This window comes from Pseudophryne corroboree, chromosome 7 (assembly GCF_028390025.1).
Source record: "Pseudophryne corroboree isolate aPseCor3 chromosome 7, aPseCor3.hap2, whole genome shotgun sequence".
NCBI lineage: Eukaryota > Metazoa > Chordata > Amphibia > Anura > Myobatrachidae > Pseudophryne > Pseudophryne corroboree.
In genome coordinates this window covers 247,021,902-247,044,362 of record NC_086450.1, presented here as the reverse complement: position 1 = coordinate 247,044,362, position 22,461 = coordinate 247,021,902, and positions in this window count along the sequence as shown.

Genomic DNA, 22,461 nt, shown 5'->3' with positions numbered 1-22,461 from the left:
GCCCACATATAAGTGTCCTTTCATTCAAGATCTTTCAATGAGTTTAGTACTGAAGTGGTGTCTTTTAAATAAGATGGTAGTTCTTTTACATACACTTTCAAGAAGACATCAGCATATTCTGATAAATTCAAGGTGGGTGAATCAATGCCCGCCACAATAGGTCTTCCGGGCGGGTTGGTCAGAATTTTATGGATTTTGGGCAAGAAGTAAAAGATGGGGTAGTGGGATCTGATTTCATTAGATACTGGAATTCTCCCTTAGTAATAATGTTTGTACGCAAACCGTGCAATAGTAGTGTTCTCAGCTCTCCAACAAATGCGTCCTTCGGGTCGCCTGGTAGCTTGGTATATGAGGCATCATCTCCCAGTAATCTTAAAGCTTCATTAGTGTATCTCTCACAGTCCATGATTACCAGCCCCCACCACTTTATCAGCTTGTTTTATAACAATACCTCTGTTCTTCTGTAATTTCTTTAAGGTCTCACTTTCTCGATTAGTGATGTTCTTCTCCTTAATCTTCTCTATGTTGGTTTCACAAATATCTTTTTTCACCAATTGCTGAGGTTACTCCCTTTTGATCTAATGGAAAGCACTTGGAGGTCGGTTTTAAACCCGATTTAGATTGGTTATCATAATTGCTAATAACGGCGTCCTCCTTTCTTAGAAAATGTCTTTTAAGTGTTAACTTTCTTATAAATTTCTTTAAATCAATAAAAGTCTCAAACTTGTTGAGACCCGCCGTGGGTGCAAATGTAAGGCCCTTGTTGAGTAGGGATATTTCTGGTTTTGTCAAGGTGTGTTGTGATAAGTTGAAGATTCCTTTCTCTTTTGTATCCATCACTACAGTGTTCCGCCTTGCATCTCCACTCAAAAGACGTTACACAGAAGAAGAGGACAACAGGGCGGCAGGAGGGAGAGAGACAAAAAAAAAAAGAACACTGTAGTGATTTATTTTGGGGTCAGCAGATGCCCCATATGTTTGGGAGTGTCATTACGCATTTATTTGTCTGTTGTTAGTATCACAAGTGGCGCAGTATTCTCCCTCTATACTCAAATATATATGTATATATATGTATATATTTATAATATATATATATATATATATATATATATATATATATATATTAGAGATGTGCACCGGAAATTTTTCGGGTTTTGTGTTTTGGTTTTGGATTCGGTTTTGCGGCTGTGTTTTGGATTCGGACGCGTTTTGGCAAAACCTCCCTGAAATTTTTTTGTCGGATTCGGGTGTGTTTTGAATTCGGGTGTTTTTTTGCAAAAAACCCTCAAAAACAGCTTAAATCATAGAATTTGGGGGTAATTTTGATCCTATAGTATTATTAACCTCAATAACCATAATTTCCACTCATTTCCAGTCTATTCTGAACACCTCACACCTCACAATATTATTTTTAGTCCTAAAATTTGCACCGAGGTCGCTGGATGACTAAGCTATGCGACCCAAGAGGGCGGCACAAACATCTGGCCCATCTAGTAGTGGCACTGCAGTGGCAGACAGGATGGCACTTAAAAAAATAGTCCCCAAACAGCACATGATGCAAAGGAAAGAGAAAAAGAGGTGCACTGTGGTCGCTGGACAGCTAAGCTAAGCAACACAAATACCTCAATATCACAGGAATTATTCATTCTAATCAATGGTATTATTGGTCCAAATCACTGGAAGAAAATGACAAAATCACATGAATTATTCATTCTAATCAATGGTATTATTGGTCCAAAATACTGGAAGAAAATGACAAAATCACAGGAATTATTTGTTCTAATCAATGGTATTATTGGTCCAAATCACTGGAAGAAAATGAAAAAATCACAGGAATTATTCGTTCTAATCAATGGTATTATTGGTCCAAATCACTGGAAGAAAATGAGAAAATCACAGGAATTATTCGTTCCAATCAATGGTATTATTGTTCCAAATCACTGGAAGAAAATGAGAAAATCACAGGAATTATTCGTTCTTATCAATGATATTATTGGTCCAAATCACTGGAAGAAAATGACAAAATCACTGGAATCATTTGGCAAGATCACTGTAATTAATTAATAATTAATTGTAAATCACTGATATTAATTGGTAAAATCTCGCTATCGCCTGCCTAGTGAAGTGGAATCTAGATGGGATTTTGTACCGGGGACACAATAACATCATCAATTGTCTAAATCCCAATGAACTAATGGCGGAAAATGGGCGCACGTCTAACAGCGCACTGATTATACTGAGAACTGATTATACTGATCAATCACTGATTATACTGAGCACTGATTTTACTGAGCACTGACGATACTACGGAGAACTGATACTGAGCAGCGAGAACAGCACTGGACTATTGTACTGTAGTATACTGGTCACCACAATGTTGCACTGTACTACTATATATATACTGCTCACAACAATGCAGCACAGATATGGATACTTGAAGTGACACGGAGCTGCAAGATACAGCAATGGACTACTGTACTGTACAACTATACACTGTTGGTCACCAAAATGCTGCACTGTACTACTATATATACTGCTCACAATGCAGCACAGATATGGATGTATACTTGCAGTGAAACGGAGCTGCAAGATACAGCAATGGACTACTGTACTGTACTACTATACTGGTGGTCACCAAAATGCAGCACACTGAGCACAGATATGGAGCTTTTCAGGCAGAGAACGTAGATATTTGCAGCACACTGAGCACAGATATTTGCAGCACACTGAGCACAGATATGGAGCTTTTCAGGCAGAGAACGTAGATATTTGCAGCACACTGAGCACAGATATTTGCAGCACACTGAGCACAGATATTTGCAGCACACTGAGCATAGATAAGGAGCTTTTCAGGCAGAGAACTTAGCCACGTCCTCTCCGTTCAATCTCCAATGCACGAGTGAAAATGGTGGCGACGCGCGGCTCTTTATATAGAATACGAATCTCGCGAGAATCCGACAGTGGGATGATGACGTTCGGCCACGTTCGGGTTAACCGAGCAAGGCGGGAATATCAGAGGCTGCCTCGGACCCGTGTAAAATAGGTGAAGTTCGGGGGGTTCGGATCTCGACGAACCGAACCCGCTCATCTCTAATATATTGTCAGATTGTGTTTGGGCTGTGTCCCCGGAGGGGGCGCTAGTGGGTCAGTGGAGGTAGATGGGAGAAAACGAGGAGGCTGGATAACGTTCCTGCGCATGAGCGCAATGGTATTTTATTTGGCAGATGATATAACACAGAATGGTAGCAGAAACAATAATAACAGATGAATAAAGTCAATCACTCAGTATGATAACTGAAAGTCTATGGCAATGGATGACAGATGACTTGAGAAAATAATATCCGGTAATATATAAACAGAAGAACAAGTGCTTGTGAAATGGTTCTGGTTTGGAAACCAGTGCAGGTTTTAAAACAGGAAACTTAGGCAGCAAGGTGTAGAATGGCAAACCTGAGCAGAGGCAGGAGTCTGACTTCACAGTGCAGGTGATGAGGCACTGGCAGCAGCAAGCTGTATCACAGGTGGAGGAATGAGACACACCTGGAGTCAGTCTTCAACTGCAGGCTGAAGCACACAAGGTGGTGATGAGTGTGAAGCCTTGTTGCAGGTTGCAGGTATTGCTGGGCCTTGAAGTTCCACGGAGCTGTGCAGAGTAACCAGGAGTACAAGTTCTTAACCAGAGAACCAGGAACACAGGAGGAACAGGAACAGATCCTTTCACATGGGTCGCAGTAATGACACAAAGTCCAGGATGCCTGCAGACTGATCCTGCAGTCTCTTATGTACCCCATGGTGCACAGGGATTGGATGAGTGAAGGAAAGTGGGTGCGGCCAAGCACCGGATTGGCCGCAGTATACTGGCTGTTTACAGACTGTCATGGCGGCGCCCACGCTGCGGCCTAGCAGGGACGCGGCGCGCTACATGCCCGCTGTCTCAGGAGTGTTCCCAGGCCCTTGATGATGTCCCATGGCAGGGGCATAGGTGACAGGTGACCGCAGGGAGCCAGGACGGAGTCCGCAGCGGCGGACGGATGTCAGCCTGGTAAGTCGATTACTGACAGTACCCCCTCCTTTAGGGGTGGACACCGAACACCCACGTGGCTTGGAGGGATGAGTGCTGTGGAAGACACGGACCAACCTAGGAGCATGGACATCGGACGAATTCACCCAACTTCTCTCCTCTGGGCCATAACCGGACCAATCGACCAGGTACTGGAGACGTCCATACCGACAACGGGAGTCCAGAATTTTGTTGATCTCGAATTCCACGCCCCGTTGAGTTCGAACCTTGGGACCTACTGGAAGAGTATTCTGAAAGCGGTTTAGGACTAGAGGTCTGAGGAGAGAAATATGAAAAGCGTTAGGTATACGAAGGGAAGATGGTAACTTTAATTTATAGGCCACTGGGTTGATGACTCTTTCGACAGGGTAAGGACCAATGAAGCGTGGTGCAAACTTCATGGATGGGACCCTGAGACGGAGGTTACGGGTTGATAGCCAAACCTTGTCCCCAGGTTTCAAATGGGGAACCGCACGTCTCTTGCGGTCGGCAAAGACCTTGTACCGACTGGAGGCCTTTTTGAGGGAAACGTGAATTTTTCTCCAAATAGATGAAAACTGAGTCAGAGCAGTAGTGGCAGCAGGAACATCCATATGAGGGAGTTCTTGGAAATCAGGTACACGGGGATGTTGCCCATATACTGCAAAGAATGGTGTCGTTTCAGTGGCAGTATGGTATCGAAAGTTGTGGGCAAACTCGGCCCATGGGAGCAGATCGAACCAGTCATCCTGGGAAGATGAAACATATAATCTTAAAAAAGTCTCAAGTTCTTGATTGACCCTCTCTGTCTGCCCATTCGTCTGAGGATGGTATGAAGATGAAAACTTCAGTTTGACCTGCATGGCAGAACAGAGGGCCCTCCAAAACCTCGCTACAAACTGTACCCCCCGGTCAGATATTATTTCAGAGGGTAAACCATGTAAGCGGAAAATCTCCCGTAGGAAGATTTGGGCAAGTTTTGGGGCAGAAGGGAGACCCTGGAGAGGAACAAAATGAGCCAATTTGGTGAATCTGTCCACTACAACCCAAATGGTATTATGTCCTTGAGAAGGAGGAAGGTCGGTGATAAAATCCATGGACAGGTGTGACCAGGGATGACTAGGGATAGACAGTGGTTGTAACTGACCTGCTGGAGACTGACGAGGAGTCTTGTGCTGCACACATTTAGGACAGGATGCCACGAAATCCTGGATGTCCATTTTCATCTTTGGCCACCAATATGTAGCAGAAAGGAACTTGTAGGTCTTCAGGACCCCAGGATGACCAGTAAACTTGGATTGATGGGCCCAAGATAGCAACTTGGGACGGAGATCTGGGGAAACAAAAGTCTTACCAGGAGGAGGAGCTGGGGAGACTTGAGATGCAGCGAAAACCACGGGACTCAGGATGGAATGTGGCACTGAGTCAGATGTTCCTTCTTCAGATTCCATGGATCGGGATAACGCGTCGGCTTTCACATTCTGCGAACCTGGGCGGAAATGAAGCTTGAAATTAAAACGTGAGAAAAACATAGCCCACCTGGACTGGCGAGGGTTAAGGCACTGAGCTGCCTTTAAATATAGCAGGTTTTTATGATCCGTGTAGATATTAAACGGATGTTTGGCCCCTTCTAGGAGATATCTCCATTCCTCGAGAGCCAGCTTGATCGCCAGTAGTTCTTGATCTCCCACGGAGTAGTTAGCTTCTGCAGGAAGAAACTTTCGAGAATAAAATCCACAAGGGTGGACTTTCCCATCGGATCCCTTCTGGGAGAGAACAGCTCCAACCCCAACTGTAGAGGCATCTACCTCCAACTCGAATGGTCTGTTGACATCTGGCTGAGACAGCACTGGAGCAGACATAAAGGCTAGCTTGATCTTCTGGAAGGCTGCCAAGGCTTCTTCTGACCAGTTGGAATGGTCTGCCCCTTTCCGAGTTAGGTTGGTAATAGGAGCGATGAGAGTGGAGAATCCTCGAATAAATTTTCTATAGTAGTTGGCGAAACCCAGGAATCGCTGGATAGACTTGAGAGAGTTTGGAATGGACCAATTGGCAATAGCTTCCAATTTTGTCGGGTCCATCTGAAGATCCGATCCGGAAATTATATAACCCATGAAGGGTATAGAGGGAACTTCAAAGGTGCATTTAGATAGTTTCCCGTAGAGCCGGTTCTCACGAAGACGTCGGAGAACTTCACAAACTTGTAGACGATGAGATGGAAGGTCTTGGGAGAAGATAAGGATATCATCTAAGTAAACAACGAGGTACTTATACAGGACATCACGAAAGATTTCGTTCACAAAGTGTTGGAACACTGCTGGAGCATTACTCAACCCAAATGGCATTACCAGGTATTCATAATGGCCATCTCGAGTGTTGAAAGCTGTCTTCCACTCGTCACCACTCCGGATTCTGACGAGATTATAGGCACCGCGGAGATCTAACTTGGTGAAGATGCGGGCTCCTTTAACTCTGTCAAATAATTCGGTAATGAGTGGTAATGGATAACTATTCTTGATAGTAATGTCATTGAGACCCCGATAGTCAATGCATGGACGCAGTCCTCCATCCTTCTTTTTAACAAAGAAGAAACCTGCACCAGCGGGAGATGATGACGGACGGATGAATCCCTTCTGAAGATTCTCTCTGATGTAATTACTCATCGCCTCAGTTTCAGGAACAGACAACGGGTAGGTGCGCCCCCTAGGTGGCTTCTTGCCAGGAAGGAGATCGATGGGACAATCCCATTCCCTATGGGGCGGCAGGATATCAGCAGCCTTTTCACAGAAGACGTCTGAGAAGTCTTGATAAGCTGCTGGGAGACTTGACTGTGTCTTTACTTCGGTAGACTTAATGGGACACACTTGGGCTAAGCAGGATTGATGACAATGTGAACCCCATGAGGTAAGCTGCAACGTTGACCAGTCAAACTGTGGATTATGTAGCTGGAGCCAGGGCATGCCCAAGACAATCTCCTGGGTGGCTTGAGGGATGACCAGGAACTTGATCAGTTCAGAATGGAGAAATCCAACTCCCAGAACCACTGGAACAGTTTGATGAGAAATGTTCCCCTTGGAGATTCGACTACCATCCACAGCAGTAATGTAAACTGGACAAGAAAGTTCACAGGTAGATAGGCAAAATTTATTTACCGCAGCTTGGGTGATAAAGTTTCCTGCAGCACCGCAGTCCACTAATGCTGACGCAGACTGGAGCCCAACTGGAGTCTCTAGCATCACTGGAAGGATGAGGTCTTGTTGAGAAGGAGCTTGACTGAAAGATCCTAACTTGACTCCTCCCTTACAAGTCAGGATCTGGCGTTTCCCGAACGCACCGTGCAGGAGTTAATCTGATGGCCCGCAGCAGCACAGTATAGGCAGAGTCTCTCACGTATTCTTCTTGCCCGCTCTTCAGGAGTTAGGCGGGACCTATTTATCTGCATAGGCTCGTCAGAAGAGGGAGACTGGAACTGTACAGAAGGTATGAACCTTGATCTGCGTGGCTCACTCCGAGCGCGTTCATTATTGCGTTCGCGGATGCGAGAGTCCAACTTAATGCACAGGGAGGTCAAATCAGACAGTTGAACAGGAATGTCACGGGTCGCCAGTTCATCCTTGATCCGATCCGAGAGTCCGTGCCAGAAAGCTGCTACCAGAGCTTGGTTGTTCCACTGAACCTCTGCAGCCAACGTCTGGAACTGGATGACATATTGTCCCATGCTTCGGGTACCTTGACGAAGTTGGATCAGGTCTGCCGAAGCTGATGTCGCACGACCAGGCTCGTCAAAGATCCGTCTGAAGGTTGACACGAAGTCTGTGTAGTTGTTAATCAGAGGGTCAGCACGTTCCCACAGAGGAGACACCCAACTCAGAGCAGATCCAGAGAGTAAGGAGATGATGTAGGCAACCTTGGATCTTGGCGTGGGGAAATTATGTGGCAATAACTCAAACTGTATTTCACATTGATTGAGAAACCCGCGACATAACTTAGGACTGCCATCATACTTGCTCGGCACGGGCAGATGCAGACGTGACACTGGAGCTGATGCAGCCGGCATAGAAGAACTCACAGCACTGGCAGGTGCTGGAGTAACAGAAACAATAGGAGAGAGTACACTAGGCAGGGATTGCTGTAGTGTATCTAATCGGGAGGACATCCCTTGCAGGAATTGAAGCATCTGCTGCTGCGCAACCTCTTGACCATCCAGACGGGAGACCAGATTTTGCAAGGCCTCTGACCCCACACTCCGTCCACCATCCGAGTCCATCGATCCTGGACTTACTGTCAGATTGTGTTTGGGCTGTGTCCCCGGAGGGGGCGCTAGTGGGTCAGTGGAGGTAGATGGGAGAAAACGAGGAGGCTGGATAACGTTCCTGCGCATGAGCGCAATGGTATTTTATTTGGCAGATGATATAACACAGAATGGTAGCAGAAACAATAATAACAGATGAATAAAGTCAATCACTCAGTATGATAACTGAAAGTCTATGGCAATGGATGACAGATGACTTGAGAAAATAATATCCGGTAATATATAAACAGAAGAACAAGTGCTTGTGAAATGGTTCTGGTTTGGAAACCAGTGCAGGTTTTAAAACAGGAAACTTAGGCAGCAAGGTGTAGAATGGCAAACCTGAGCAGAGGCAGGAGTCTGACTTCACAGTGCAGGTGATGAGGCACTGGCAGCAGCAAGCTGTATCACAGGTGGAGGAATGAGACACACCTGGAGTCAGTCTTCAACTGCAGGCTGAAGCACACAAGGTGGTGATGAGTGTGAAGCCTTGTTGCAGGTTGCAGGTATTGCTGGGCCTTGAAGTTCCACGGAGCTGTGCAGAGTAACCAGGAGTACAAGTTCTTAACCAGAGAACCAGGAACACAGGAGGAACAGGAACAGATCCTTTCACATGGGTCGCAGGAATGACACAAAGTCCAGGATGCCTGCAGACTGATCCTGCAGTCTCTTATGTACCCCATGGTGCACAGGGATTGGATGAGTGAAGGAAAGTGGGTGCGGCCAAGCACCGGATTGGCCGCAGTATACTGGCTGTTTACAGACTGTCATGGCGGCGCCCACGCTGCGGCCTAGCAGGGACGTGGCGCGCTACATGCCCGCTGTCTCAGGAGTGTTCCCAGGCCCTTGATGATGTCCCATGGCAGGGGCATAGGTGACAGGTGACCGCAGGGAGCCAGGACGGAGTCCGCAGCGGCGGACGGATGTCAGCCTGGTAAGTCGATTCCTGACATATATATATATATATATATATATATATATATTCCAATAATAAAGGTGCACTTAACAGTAACTCCAATGAGCCTTTATTTACTCACATCAGCAGTGTAGACATATAAGTCGACGTTTCGGTTGCAAAACACAGCCTTCCTCAAGACATGCCACCAGTATGAGACACAGAGACATGCTGAAGGCTGCCCTGGGATTCCCTTTATACCCTCACCAATTGAAAATCAACTCCACCCACCAACAGTTTACTGGGCAATTGTTGGATAATCAACATTTACTAAACCTCCAAAGATATCACCTATCCAGTAGCCCTCCTCATAGTAGACTCCTCCTGGCCTAAATGAGGGCATAGACATCACTTCCTTCATTTAAATCCTATAAGGAGTTAGGTTTAGTATCCCCATACCCTCGGTATTTTCAGCCAGGCGTACCTTTGCTTGACAGCCTTTTTTTATATACCGTTAATTTTTTTCCATTACGTCAAGGTCGGTCTTTATGTTTGGGAGACAATAAGTATTTGAGCTGTGAGTTCGCATAACTAAGTAATACGTGTTTACCCATTGTATTAGATATCTCCATTTTTTATGTTATTATTACATCCTGTTGTTTGTAAATGTAGGAACACTGAAATTAATTTTATTTACACATATGTTTACATATGTGTCGTGTCGATATGTATTTCTGCTGTGTATGGTAGCAGAATTGAAATTTTTGGAGTTGTCAGTAACATCTAATAAAGTAGCAGTTCCCTTAAGTACTGTCTGTAGTTTTACGTCCATTAGTATTCCAATAGATATGGCTTCCCTTATTCTTACTTATCCTATGTCCTTTATAGATCCCGTGTTTAGTGGATGTGTCCTCTTTTGTGGATGTGGCCTCACTTAATGCTCAGGATTATTCTAAGTGCCATTTTCTTTAAGAGCCTTTTAGTGCCCTTATAGGTACTGCTCTCCTAATCTGTTTATATAGATAATGCTCAATGATGACCATACCACTTTATTGTCCTGTTAATAAATGTTATCTTTAAAAAGAATATTATAATTATGCTTAAGCATTTTCACCTTCTGAGTGTCTTTAGTTCATAATACACCCCTTTTATGTGGAGTTAAGTTTTGTAAATACATTAAAACGCAAATAGGAAGTGTTTAGTCCACTGGTGGAATGCACACCGGAAGTGTGTTACACCGGTTATATATGTGTATGTTTAATTTCACTGCCTCATGGCCCCATGGTCAGTTCACTTCTCCATGGCCCCTGCTGGTAGTGTAGATAGAGCGACACTATTGTATGGTGTTAGCTCTGAGCTACATTAACTATGTGGAAGCACACGGCAATAGGACCCGGTGGAACACTTTACTAGAAGCCCTCGGCCGCAGGTGGAATGAATACAGGAAGTGCGTTCCACCGGCTTTAAATTTAGTCCTCCACATTTGTTTATAGGTTGCACGCACTAACACTTGGAGCATAGCTCAAATGCACTCCACTCCCCTTCATTTCATGAGATTCTACAGTTTTCTGTAAACATGCGGCATCGGGACCAGGTGGAACGCATAACCAGAAGTCCGTGGCCGCAGGTGGAACGCACACTGGAAGTGCGTTCCACCGACTTTAAAATGTAGTTATGAATGCTTTTGTGCATGGGCACTCAAATTTCAGTTTAATATGCACCTCCTCTTCCTTATGTCTATAATATTAAACTATATATAAATTCGAATATCCACTTATTATTTGACAGCCTATCAAAATTAATGGGGAAGTGAGGTCACCTCCTAGGGAGGTATAAGTAAGAGGTCTGAAGCTCCCTCTCAGTTATTCACTGGACTCTGTGAGAAGTACTTGTATCTCTGTAAGTATTATTGAAGCCCTTTTTCATTGTTCCTACATATTGATGTTAGTATAAATGTACTGTTCCCTTATGTAATCCTTCTGATATGGAAGTTTTAAAATCCCTTGTAACTCCATGTTTGTTACTTGTTAATGTTATGAGCCGCTGCATTCTGTTTATGTATTTTATGTTATACTTCTGTTTCTGTTCCCCTTGGCTTTTATGGGGTGTCCGGAGTCCACCCTTAAGGAGGGGGTACTGTTATTAACCACAAGCAGTGGTTCATTCCTGTTTGCTTTCTGTTCATGAATTTTATGTTATATTTCTGTTTGCATGCTAGGATTTCTTTTGTACTTGTTTAGAAGACTCTTGTTGGCCGCCTGTGGTGAGTCTGTGTAACTGCAGCCTGTTTTCCATGTGTTTAGCCTCACCTGTCAGATAATTTGGTCATTATGTGGTGAGTCTGTGTACTGCAGTCTGGCTCTTGTCTGTGTAGCCTCACCTGCCAGTATTTTGGCCATTACCTTGTGCCTGGCTTCCAGCCATCCTGATTGGGGCGTGCTTTCATTATTACCCAGCTAGCCCTGCAGTCCAGCGCCAGTGATAGAAGCCTGTTATTGTACCTGTATGTTCCAGTTCTTGGTTAGCTTCCTGCAAGCTTGTTCCTGGTCCCTGTCAGCAGCTTCCTGTGGAGCCTTTCTTCCTGCCCCTGGTGTGTTCCTGCGTCCAGCTTGTGTACTCCAGAGTCCTGTGTCCAGTTTCCTGAGTCCTGTCTGAGGGATCGTTTCCTGCTGTCCTCCGAGTTGCCTTCCAGTAAAGTGGTCTGGTATCCGAAGCTTCTGTGTTCCGGTCGTTTCCTGCGCACACCTGTTGTAGTGTCGTGAGTAGCGGTTCTGCCACACTTTGTGGCTGAAGCTGTATTGTCTTTATCTATTTTTGGTTGTGTCATTTTTGCGGAGGTTTCCACATTGCTGTTCTCGTCTTATTATGATGGGTTCGTATTTGGCAGTTAGGTTGCATTACTTGATTTGCTATTGTTCCAGGCGGCCGCGCTGCACATAAACTACTTTGTTATTTTTTGTATCCTTCCCTGTTTTAGGCCCTCATTCCGAGTTGTTCGCTCGCAAGCTGCTTTTAGCAGCTTTGCACACGCTAAGCCGCCGCCTACTGGGAGTGAATCTTAGCTTATCAAAATTGCGAACGAAAGATTCGCAATATTGCGAAAAGACTTCTCTGTGCAGTTTCTGAGTAGCTCGAAACTTACTCTTCCAGTGCGATCAGTTCAGTGCTTGTCGTTCCTGGTTTGACGTCACAAACACATCCAGCGTTCGCCCAGACACTCCTCCGTTTCTCCAGCCACTCCCGCGTTTTTCCCAGAAACGGTAGCGTTTTTTCACACACTCCCATAAAACGGCCAGTTTCCGCCCAGAAACACCCACTTCCTGTCAATCACATTACGATCACCAGAACGAAGAAAAAACCTTGTAATGCCGTGAGTAAAATTCCTAACTGCATAGCAAATTTACTTGGCGCAGTCGCACTGCGGACATTGCGCATGCGCATTAGCGACTAATCGCTCCGTTGCGAGAAAGAAATAACGAACGAACAACTCGGAATGACCCTCTTAGTCGTGTCACTCTTAGTTAGTTTTCTCCTTGTTCTTCTCTGTCTCGGTTAACGCCTTGTCATCTATTATGACCGGGGACATCGGAGTCTGGGCGGACCTAATTCGCCCATTCAGACGCGGCTGCCGTGGGCACAAGAAACCATAGTCTTGCAGGCGTTAATCGACCCCTGGGAATGACAATGGAGTCAGGGATTTTTGTTAGGGGTAGCTGCGTATCTCAGTTCTACCGCAGCTTCACATATCAGTACTCGGAACTCTTCTATTGCCACCCAATCTCTTGGTTTCCAAGTACGTTGAACATAACAGTTAAAGTATATAATTTCTCAATGATGACTTTCTCAGTTGTATTTTTCTGTACAATTTTATGTTAAGGAATTTTTATTGAAAAATGTATATATGTTATTGCTATTTATATGACTAAAATAGGTGGTAATTATACCATGTGGGATATAGATCCACTGGATCACTGTAGCATTCACTTACGGTCCAGATTTGATATCTATACTTGATCAAGGTAGCCTTTTTTACTCTTAGTGTGAACGATTGTTAATTTCACCTATAACCTTTTCTAGGCGCTTCATCTCTATTAAATTTATGTTGAAGAATGTGCGCCAACACTAAAAGTTCAGTGCTGTCTATTACTTTACAGACTATTGGTATGTATTATTCACCCTTTATACTAGTGACTGTCAGATCTAATTAAGAGGGGTCCTTCCTCTAACCGTAATTTACTTATTTTCACTTAGGTCTGATATAGATTGTAGGTCTTGATACTAAAGACCTCCTTATCCACTAAAGATTTGGTCTTGAGTAGGGAAGCCAATCCCGGGCCATTTTTTCAATCCCGAGTATTGGGATTGAAAAATGGCCAATCCAGGGATTTCTGGGATACCCGGGATTGGCTTTTAACTATGTGGCCACCCCCTTGCCCCACCCCGCACACATAACTCACCATATACCGAGGGCGGGCGGGTGGGGAACATCCTCTGCTCTCTCCTGGCGGCTCCCAGCAGTGGCTGACGGCGCAGCGTGACCTCTCACGCTGCACTGGGAAGCCGGAAGAAGGAAGCCGGGCAGCGTCTGAGCGTCCTGTGGACGCTCCATGCTGATCCCTCAATCCCCGGGATTGAAGCTTCCAATCCCGGAATTGAATCCCGGACATTTTTGGCCCTAAATCCCGGGATCCCGCTGATCCCGATCCCGGGATTGGCCACCATAGTCTAGAGTTTTAATTACTCAGACATGTGCTGGTATGTATTTTTGTTCCTCATCACCACTTTCTCCTCATCCTGTTTTTCACATTGGCACTCATCTAATATGCTACTCCATCTGCTGAATTTTTAGATTCATCTGAATCAATACTATCAGTGATATTTACACTTTTTTCAAGCTACCTTTATCACGTTGTGTTTAAGCAATTGGTATGTATGGCTTTGTTATAGTATACTTATTGTACTGAATATACTTGTATTTCAATTATTCAGTTGTTTCATTCTACCATCATTATCTAGTACCTCTGAGGCAGTCCTATGGGAAGAAATGTATTGGGTTCTTCATCTGTTCCACCAGTATGGTGTATGCTGAATTTATGACAATTCTAAGAAGTGTATATCTGAAAAAATGTCTTGATATTGTATCATTGTGAAATGAAATTGTTTTATTGATTTTGTGAATACATTTTTAAGAGAATGTTTTAAAGCATTTCTTATAATATGGATTGTTGAGATTAGGATTAAGTATAATCCTTAGCGCCCTCTGATCTGTGTTTATATATCTATATATCTATATATCTATATATCTATCTATCTCCTATATAATAGCCCTGTGACTCTGTGCCTGGACCTCTAACGCTGGGTGTGACTAGGAGCTCTCATTGGGTTAGTGGCAGGTCTATCACACCCAGTCCACAGCTGATTGGGCGAGAAATGCCCTCCCACACAGGTTACATCCAATGGAAGGCTCTGCCCTTTGCCTGCTGTGTTTTGACAGAGCAGGATTAGCAATGGGACTGATGGAGCTGCAGCTCCAGCCCCACACCCCAAAATAGTCCCACTGCATCTGCAGCAACATACCCTCCAACACTTTACACATAAACATTGATAAAATTCCGAAAAGGGGGCGTGGCCATGGGTACAGCAGCGTGGTCACGCCCCTTTTCCTATACTTTCAATGGAAGCTTGGAGAGTCAAAAATCGGTGCAGACCATAAAAAAAAGGTACTGTACCTGCCAAAAAGGTGCAGCTGGAGGGTATGCCACAAGTCTCTGCGCTGTAGATAGAGGGAAAAAAAACCCTTTACTGCAGCATCCTATGTCCTGCTGCCAGTCCACCTGCCCCCTCCGCCATCAACAATCCCCACTCCCTAGCCGCAGCGCAGGTGGAACAAAAGCTGCTGCGGCCACCGGCATTGATGTGTATGAAAGCAGCGCAGCGGAAGGCTTTCATAGCCCTCCCTGCGCTGCATACTCTCTGGGCCCCAGAGCCTCCTCTGCGTGTAATGTCGTAGAAGTCCCTACCACCACAACCGCGCCCAGATCCCCAGAGGCCCTGACTCCGCAACACAACACCTGGCCTGCCGGCCTGGAAGCCCAGAGATGGCTAATGTAACAGAGTGGATGATATCGCGGAGGGTAATATCTGGACACTGAAACAATGTAAAAGGTGACAGTGCTGTGCAGTGCAGTGGGTGTGCAGTCAGGGCCAGTGCTAGGGTGTTCGGCGGCCCCCTGCAAACTATAAATTTGTATCCTCGCATACTTTTCAAACGCACAGCGCACATAATACCCCCTGTAGTAGAGACACTTACACATGCAATGCCCCCTGAACCAGTGACGCTTACATGTCACGCCCCCCTTTACCAGTGACGCTTACACAAGTAACACCCCCTGTAGCAGTGACGCTTACACACGTAACACCTCCTCTACCATTGACGCTTACACACATAACGCTCTCCTGTACCATTGACGCTTACACACGTAACTCCCCACTGTGCCAGTGATGCTTACACACGTAATGCCCCCTGTAGCAGTGAAGCTTACACACGTAACGCCCTCTGTAGCAGTGAAGGTTACACACGTAACGCCCTCTGTACCAGTGCCGCTTAGACATGTAACGACCCCTGTACCAGTGCCGCTTACACACGTAACGCCCCCCTGTACCAGTGCCACTTACACACGTAACGCCCCCTGTACCAGTGCCGCTCTCACAAGTAACGCCCCCTGTAGCAGTGCTGCTCTCACACGTAACGCCCCCTGTACCAGTGCCGCTTACACACGTAATGCCCCCTGTACCAGTGACGCTTACACACATTATGCAGCAGTCACACATACACACACATACACACACAACAGACATATATGTATATATATATATATACACAAACACACACACACATACATACTGTACATACATTACACGCATACACAGTCACACATATATACAGTATACACACACACACACACACACACACACACACACACACACACACACACACACACACACACACATACACACACACTCACTCTCTTTCCAGACACTTACCTAATGAAGTCTGGATGGTCGAAGCTGTAGCAGCTCATCCTCCTGCTGCAGCATGGTCCGGTGTAGCTCCACCCCTTATTCCCATCTAGCTCCGCCACCTTTGGCTCCCGCCTGGCCACTGAATGTCACACAGAGGAGTGGAGGGGGAGAGTAGGCTTTGTGCTGCCGGCGCCGAGGGGGAGAGGAGGTTTTGTGCTTCTGGCGCCGCTGCATGTGTGACAGCAGCCGGCAGCAGCAGAGCTGGCCCTAGCCAATTTGATGCCCTAGGCAAAATTTTATCTGGTGCCCCCTAACACCGCCACTAGTTCTGCATCTGACCCAGCAACTCTCAGGCAGTGGGGCCCACCAGGGGGAGAGGGGGAAGGGGGGGTTATCCTGTGGGTCAGTTCAACACTGCATAATGCCACACAGTAATGCCCCTAATACACATAATTCCCCACAGTAATGCACCTTACACGTATGCCCATTAGTAATGCCCATAATACACATAATTCCACACAATAATGCACCTTACACATATGCCCCACATTAGTAATGCTAGCTGCTTTTTTTTTAATAAAACTTACTTTTGCTTGCTAGTGTGCTTGCAGTCAGTGTGTAGACCCGTGACTGCGTTTTGTGAGATGGGGTGGCAAGATGAGTGGGTGCATGCTTGCGCTCACACCCGTTAAAGGGGCACCCGTACAGGGTATGCCATCCTTTGCAAGCCTCACCCTTTATTTTGGCTTGCTGGTTGGAAACAGCAGCAATGTCCAAATACTGCCACACTTGCTGGTTATACAAAAAGACCAGTATCAAACATGTAGCAACTGTCCATTCTCTTCACTGTTCAGTGTGTTTTCTGGTGTCTGTTACTCCCGACAACTGCATGCCCTTTATTTTATACTGTGGGAGCGATATGCTCTGCCCTCCAATCTGATGTGTATCTGAAAGTCATGCTGCACTGATGTTTCATATAGAAATAGCGCAACACAACTGACTGACCACGTTACAGTACTGGATGGCAGGGGAATTTAACAGCATGGACTGACTAGGAAATAAAGTGTGGGGAGAACACTGCACATGTTATGTCCCTGCAGACACCTGGGGTTTGCACAGGGATAAGGGACACACAGGATGGCAGGGCCCCCCTCCCCATGTACACAAGCAGTATAGGTGATGTCAGATTTATGTGAAGCACTCTTCCAAAATACACGTGGTATCATAAGGAGCCATCCAGTAATAACCTTATATAGTCAGTGAAAATGTCACAGGTCCAGGAATTACAGTTACCAGGCTTCTGCTGTCTGAGGTCTCACAAATCAGGGGCATTCAAGCATGTCAGAGGGAGTTTAAGGGACTGTGTGCATTCTATTTGACAAACGTAAACAACAGTGTATACAAGTACTTATTGAATACATTTGGAAAGTAACAGTTACTTTGCAGACTGTCCCTCCCAGCATGAGATACTGCATGGACATGCTTGGATGCCCCTGGACATGCTTGGATGCCCTAGGCAAATGCCTAGCCTGCCTGTAGCTAAGGCCGGCTCTGAGCAGCAGGGATAGCAGCAGCAGCTCAGCACATGGATGCAGAGCAGGGAGAACGCCTCTCCTTCCTGGTGCCTCCCTGCACTGCATCCCTTTGCTGAGCGGCTAGCACCGGACCTGTGTGCAGTGTCACTGACACTGACACTGCACAGCACTCTCACCTTTTACATTGATTCAGCCAGTAACTCAGTTCTGCCAGCCAGTCACTATTGTTAGCACCAGTGTCCCAATGCGCCGCATTACAGGGAAGTAGACGCACTAAGTAAACTACAGCTCCCAGCAACCCTTAGCGCTGAAGCATTCCGGCCCTTAGGGCTGCTGGGAGCTGTAGTTTATTGAGTGCATCTTCTTCCCTGTAATGCGGCGTGTTGGGACACCGGCGCTAACAATAGTGACTGGCTGCTGTGCGAGTCTCCGGGAGAGCCACTGCCAAAGGGACGACAGCAGTTTAGCTTCTGACAGGAGGAGAAGCAGGATAAGCATTACTCGCCCCTCCCCCACTCACAGTACCTCTGGGCCCCATCCGCGGCACCCCCACACACCCCCTCCAGCACCCGCGGTAGCTCAGGACCCCTTCCCCACCCGCAGCAACCCCGCACCCGCCCCTCCTGCCGCACCACCGCATCCGCCCCTCCCCCACCCAGGGCACCCCCGCAACTGCTCCTCCCCCACTTGCAGTGGCTCCGGACAACCACCCGCGGCAGCCACGCACCCTCCCCCACTCGTGGCACCACCGCACCAGCCCCTCCCCCACCTGCGGCACCACCGCAACCACCCCTCTCCCTCCCGTGGCACCCACGGATCCCATCCACGTCTTCCCCGCACCCTCCACTCCCCCAACCAAAGCACCTACTAGGTGATTCATCAGGCCCTGCGTGCGCTGTTCACACCGTTGCAAGGGGCTTCGTCCCCTTAATCATTGCACGCCCTTTGTCCGTGCAATATTTAACCACTCACACAATTATGATTGGAGGTAATACTCCATATAATAAAAATATTGCACGCCACAAGGGTGTGCAAGGGTTAAGGGGGCGTAGCCCGTTACGACGGTGTGAAGAGCACCCGTAGGGCGCGATGAATCACCTAGTATATATATATATATATATATATATATATATATTCCAATAATAAAGGTGCACTTAAACAGTAACTCCAATGAGCCTTTATTTACTCGCATCACCAGTGTAGACATATAAGTCAATATTTCAGTTGCTAAACACAGCCTACTTCATGACATGCCACCAGTAGGAGACACAGAGACATACTGAAAGCTGCCCTGGGATTCCCTTTGTACACTCACCAATTGAAAATTAACTCCACCCACCAACGAGCTTACTGGATAATTGCTGGATAATCGACATTCCCTATAAACCTCCCAAGATATCACTTATCCAGTAGCCCAACGCCAAACAGTGGTGGCATGCTGATATAGAATCGCTTGGAATAGCCTTTACACACTTTAAATGCACTACCAAGCTAAAAAATGGTAATAAGCAGTAAACGGCGCTTTGCTTCCGGTTTTGTATTCCACCGCAACTGAAAGTAAGCCGTTCTTGCGTTCCACTGACTGGAAGTGCCGGTAAACACGCTCCCAGTGCACCCCAGACATTTCTGGGTATTAGTAACCATAGAAATCACTGATCACCGTATGATTCCTATAGCGTGCTTTATGTATAATCCCACATTCAATAACAGTATTTTTTACATTTGCGGGCACTGCAGGGCACCAGGGCAGCAATCAGTATACAGAACACAGATATCATAAAAATATTACCAAATATTATAAAAACCAAAATGAATAGAAAAAGGGCAAACAGTACACAGAATATACACCTTAAATCCACATCTAACACATAACAAAAACTGGATAACCTGGAGACACAATAGAGGCATTAAAAAAAGCACTATATCTAATAAGTAATCCGAGTCTTTATACAGCCGTCAATAGGGTCAACAAGATATATCCCTTATAACAATATATTGAGATGGTTATATTCATTCATGCCTTTCGGGGCCACAGTGTCTAGACAATGTATCCATCTAGCCTCTTTCTTTAGAAAAAATAGTCCTCTATCACCACCTCTCTTTAATGGAGGCACCCAATCTATTATCATATATTTTAAAGTGGTGAGTTGGTTCCCAACCTGCACAAAATGTGCTGCAACTGGTCTATCTGTTGTACCTTTTTCATGCGCCAACTTGATGTCGGACCAATGTTGGGTCATTCTTACTCTGAAGGTATTCGTGGCTTTACCCACAAACATGAGTCCACATGGGCACATTAAGAAGTAGATGATCTGATCCAATTAGCAGGTTAGGTGGTGATGTAAGAATATCCTCTTTCCACTTTGTGGATGCAGGAACGAACCACCTACTATCATAGCTCTACAAGTAGTACATCAGAGACATCGGAAGCAACCTTTACTCGTTGTCAACTACGTCCCACCACTTGATACTGGAGCTTGCAATGCAGGTTTTATAAATGATCTCCTTCAAATTAGGACCATCTCTCACACTCAACAAGGGTGGAGTTGTACCAGTGTTGCCCATATTTCTATCTGATGCCACAATTGGCCAATGTTTCTTTACAGAATGCTGCACTGTCCGTAACCCAGTGTCACATCTTGTGCCCAGGATAATCCTGGTAGGATCCAGCATTCTACTAGGCTTTCCAGCCTCCTGATGGAAAAGTCTTCTTGCCCTGATGTGGCAACCATCAACCACCTTTCTGCTGCTGCTTTCAAACTGTGTAAGGGTCCCTATTCAGGGTCGCTGATTGTGTATATTATTTCTCTTCTTGAACTTTTTCTGGAATGTAATAACTTTATGTATGGTAACAAGTTTTTTATGCAGCTGTCGGGGACCGCCATGAGGTCGAATTTGGCCTCTGCATATGCAAATATTTATATGGATGACTATGAGAATTAGGATATCCTGGCTCACTTTGGGGAAAGCTTCTATATTTTAAAAGATTTATAGATGACATGTTTGTAATTTGGCAGGGCACTGGAGAAGAATTTAATGAGATGGTAAATATACTTAATACCCTAGAAAGTCCAATACAGTTTACAGCGTCAATCGATAAATCGGCTATGAACTTTCCTGACATTCTGGTCTTTGGGGAGGACATTAGGTTGGCACACACCTTTTACCGCAAACCCACCGACCGTAATACCCTGCTTGTACCCTCAAGTCACCACCCGGATGCTTTGAAAAATAAATTGCCAGTGTCTCTTTTCTACGAGTATTAAGGAACAATTCAGAAACTGATCTGGCAGAGAGAAAACTTGATTAGACTAAACAAAGGTTTCACTTGAGAGGTTACAGCACAAAGGTGGTTGACGGTTGCCTCACCAGGGCAAGAAGACTTTTCCATGAGGAGGCTGAAAAGCCAGAAGAATGCTGGATCATACCAGGATTATCCTGGGCACAAGATGTGACACTGGGTTACGAACAGTGCAGAGTTCTGTAAAGAAACATTGGCCAATTGTGGCATCAGATGGAAATATGGGCAACACTGAGACATGTCGAGTGTGAGACATGGTCCTAATTTGAAGGAGATCCTTTATAAAACCAGCATTGCAAGCTCCAGTATCAAGCGGTGGAACGTGGTTGACAATGAGTAAAGGTTGCTTCCTATGTCTCTGATGTACTACTTGTAGAGCTATTATAGTAGGTGGTTCGTTCCCACATCCACAAAATGGAAAGAGGATATACTTACTTCACCGCCTAACCTGCCAATTGGATCATATCATCTACTTCTTAATGTGCCCATGTGGACTCATGTATGTGGGTAAAACCACGAATACCTTCAGAGTAAGAATGACCCAACATCGGTCCGACATCAAGTTGGCGCATGAAAAAGGTACAACAGATAAACCAGTTGCAGCACATTTTTTTGCAGGCTGGGCACCAACTCACCACTTTAAAATATATGATAGTAGATTGGATGCCTCCGTTAAAGAGAGGTGGTGATATGAAGAAAGAGGCCAGATGGATACATTGTCTAGACACCGTGGCCCCGAAAGGCATGAACGAATATAACCATCTCAATATATTTTTATAAGGGCTATATCTTGTTGACCCTATTGACAGCTGCATAAAGACTCAGATTACTTTTTAGATATAGTGCTTTGTTTAGTGGCACTATTGTGTCTCCAGCAGTGACGTGTGGTGGGGTGAGGCAGAGCCTTTACTGTCATACTTACGTTTAAATCAAAATTTTGATTGACTAAAGTATATGAAAAATACTAATAATTTGTTTGAAATATCTTCTTTGCGTTATTCTACTAATTTTTATAGCCCAAACTCTGGAGTAAAAAGTCTATGGCAGGGGAGGCAGTGCCTCACCTACTTATCTTTTCAGCACATCTCTGATCAAAACTCCCTAAATTTTCAGGAGTTTATACTGCAGAACTTGTGTATAATGCCCAGATGTACCCTTTGACTTATATATTGCATGGAAATCTGGCTATGGAGCTAGCCAGTGCCTCCTGAGCCATTTAGCTCACCGCACGTCCCTGGTCTCCAGGTATCCAGTTTTTGTTATGTGTTAGATGCGGATTTAAGGTGTATATTCTGTGTACTATTTGCACTTTTTCTATTCATTTTTTTTTTTAAATTCTTTATTTTTGTATGGTCAAACAATACAATAAGAAAAAGG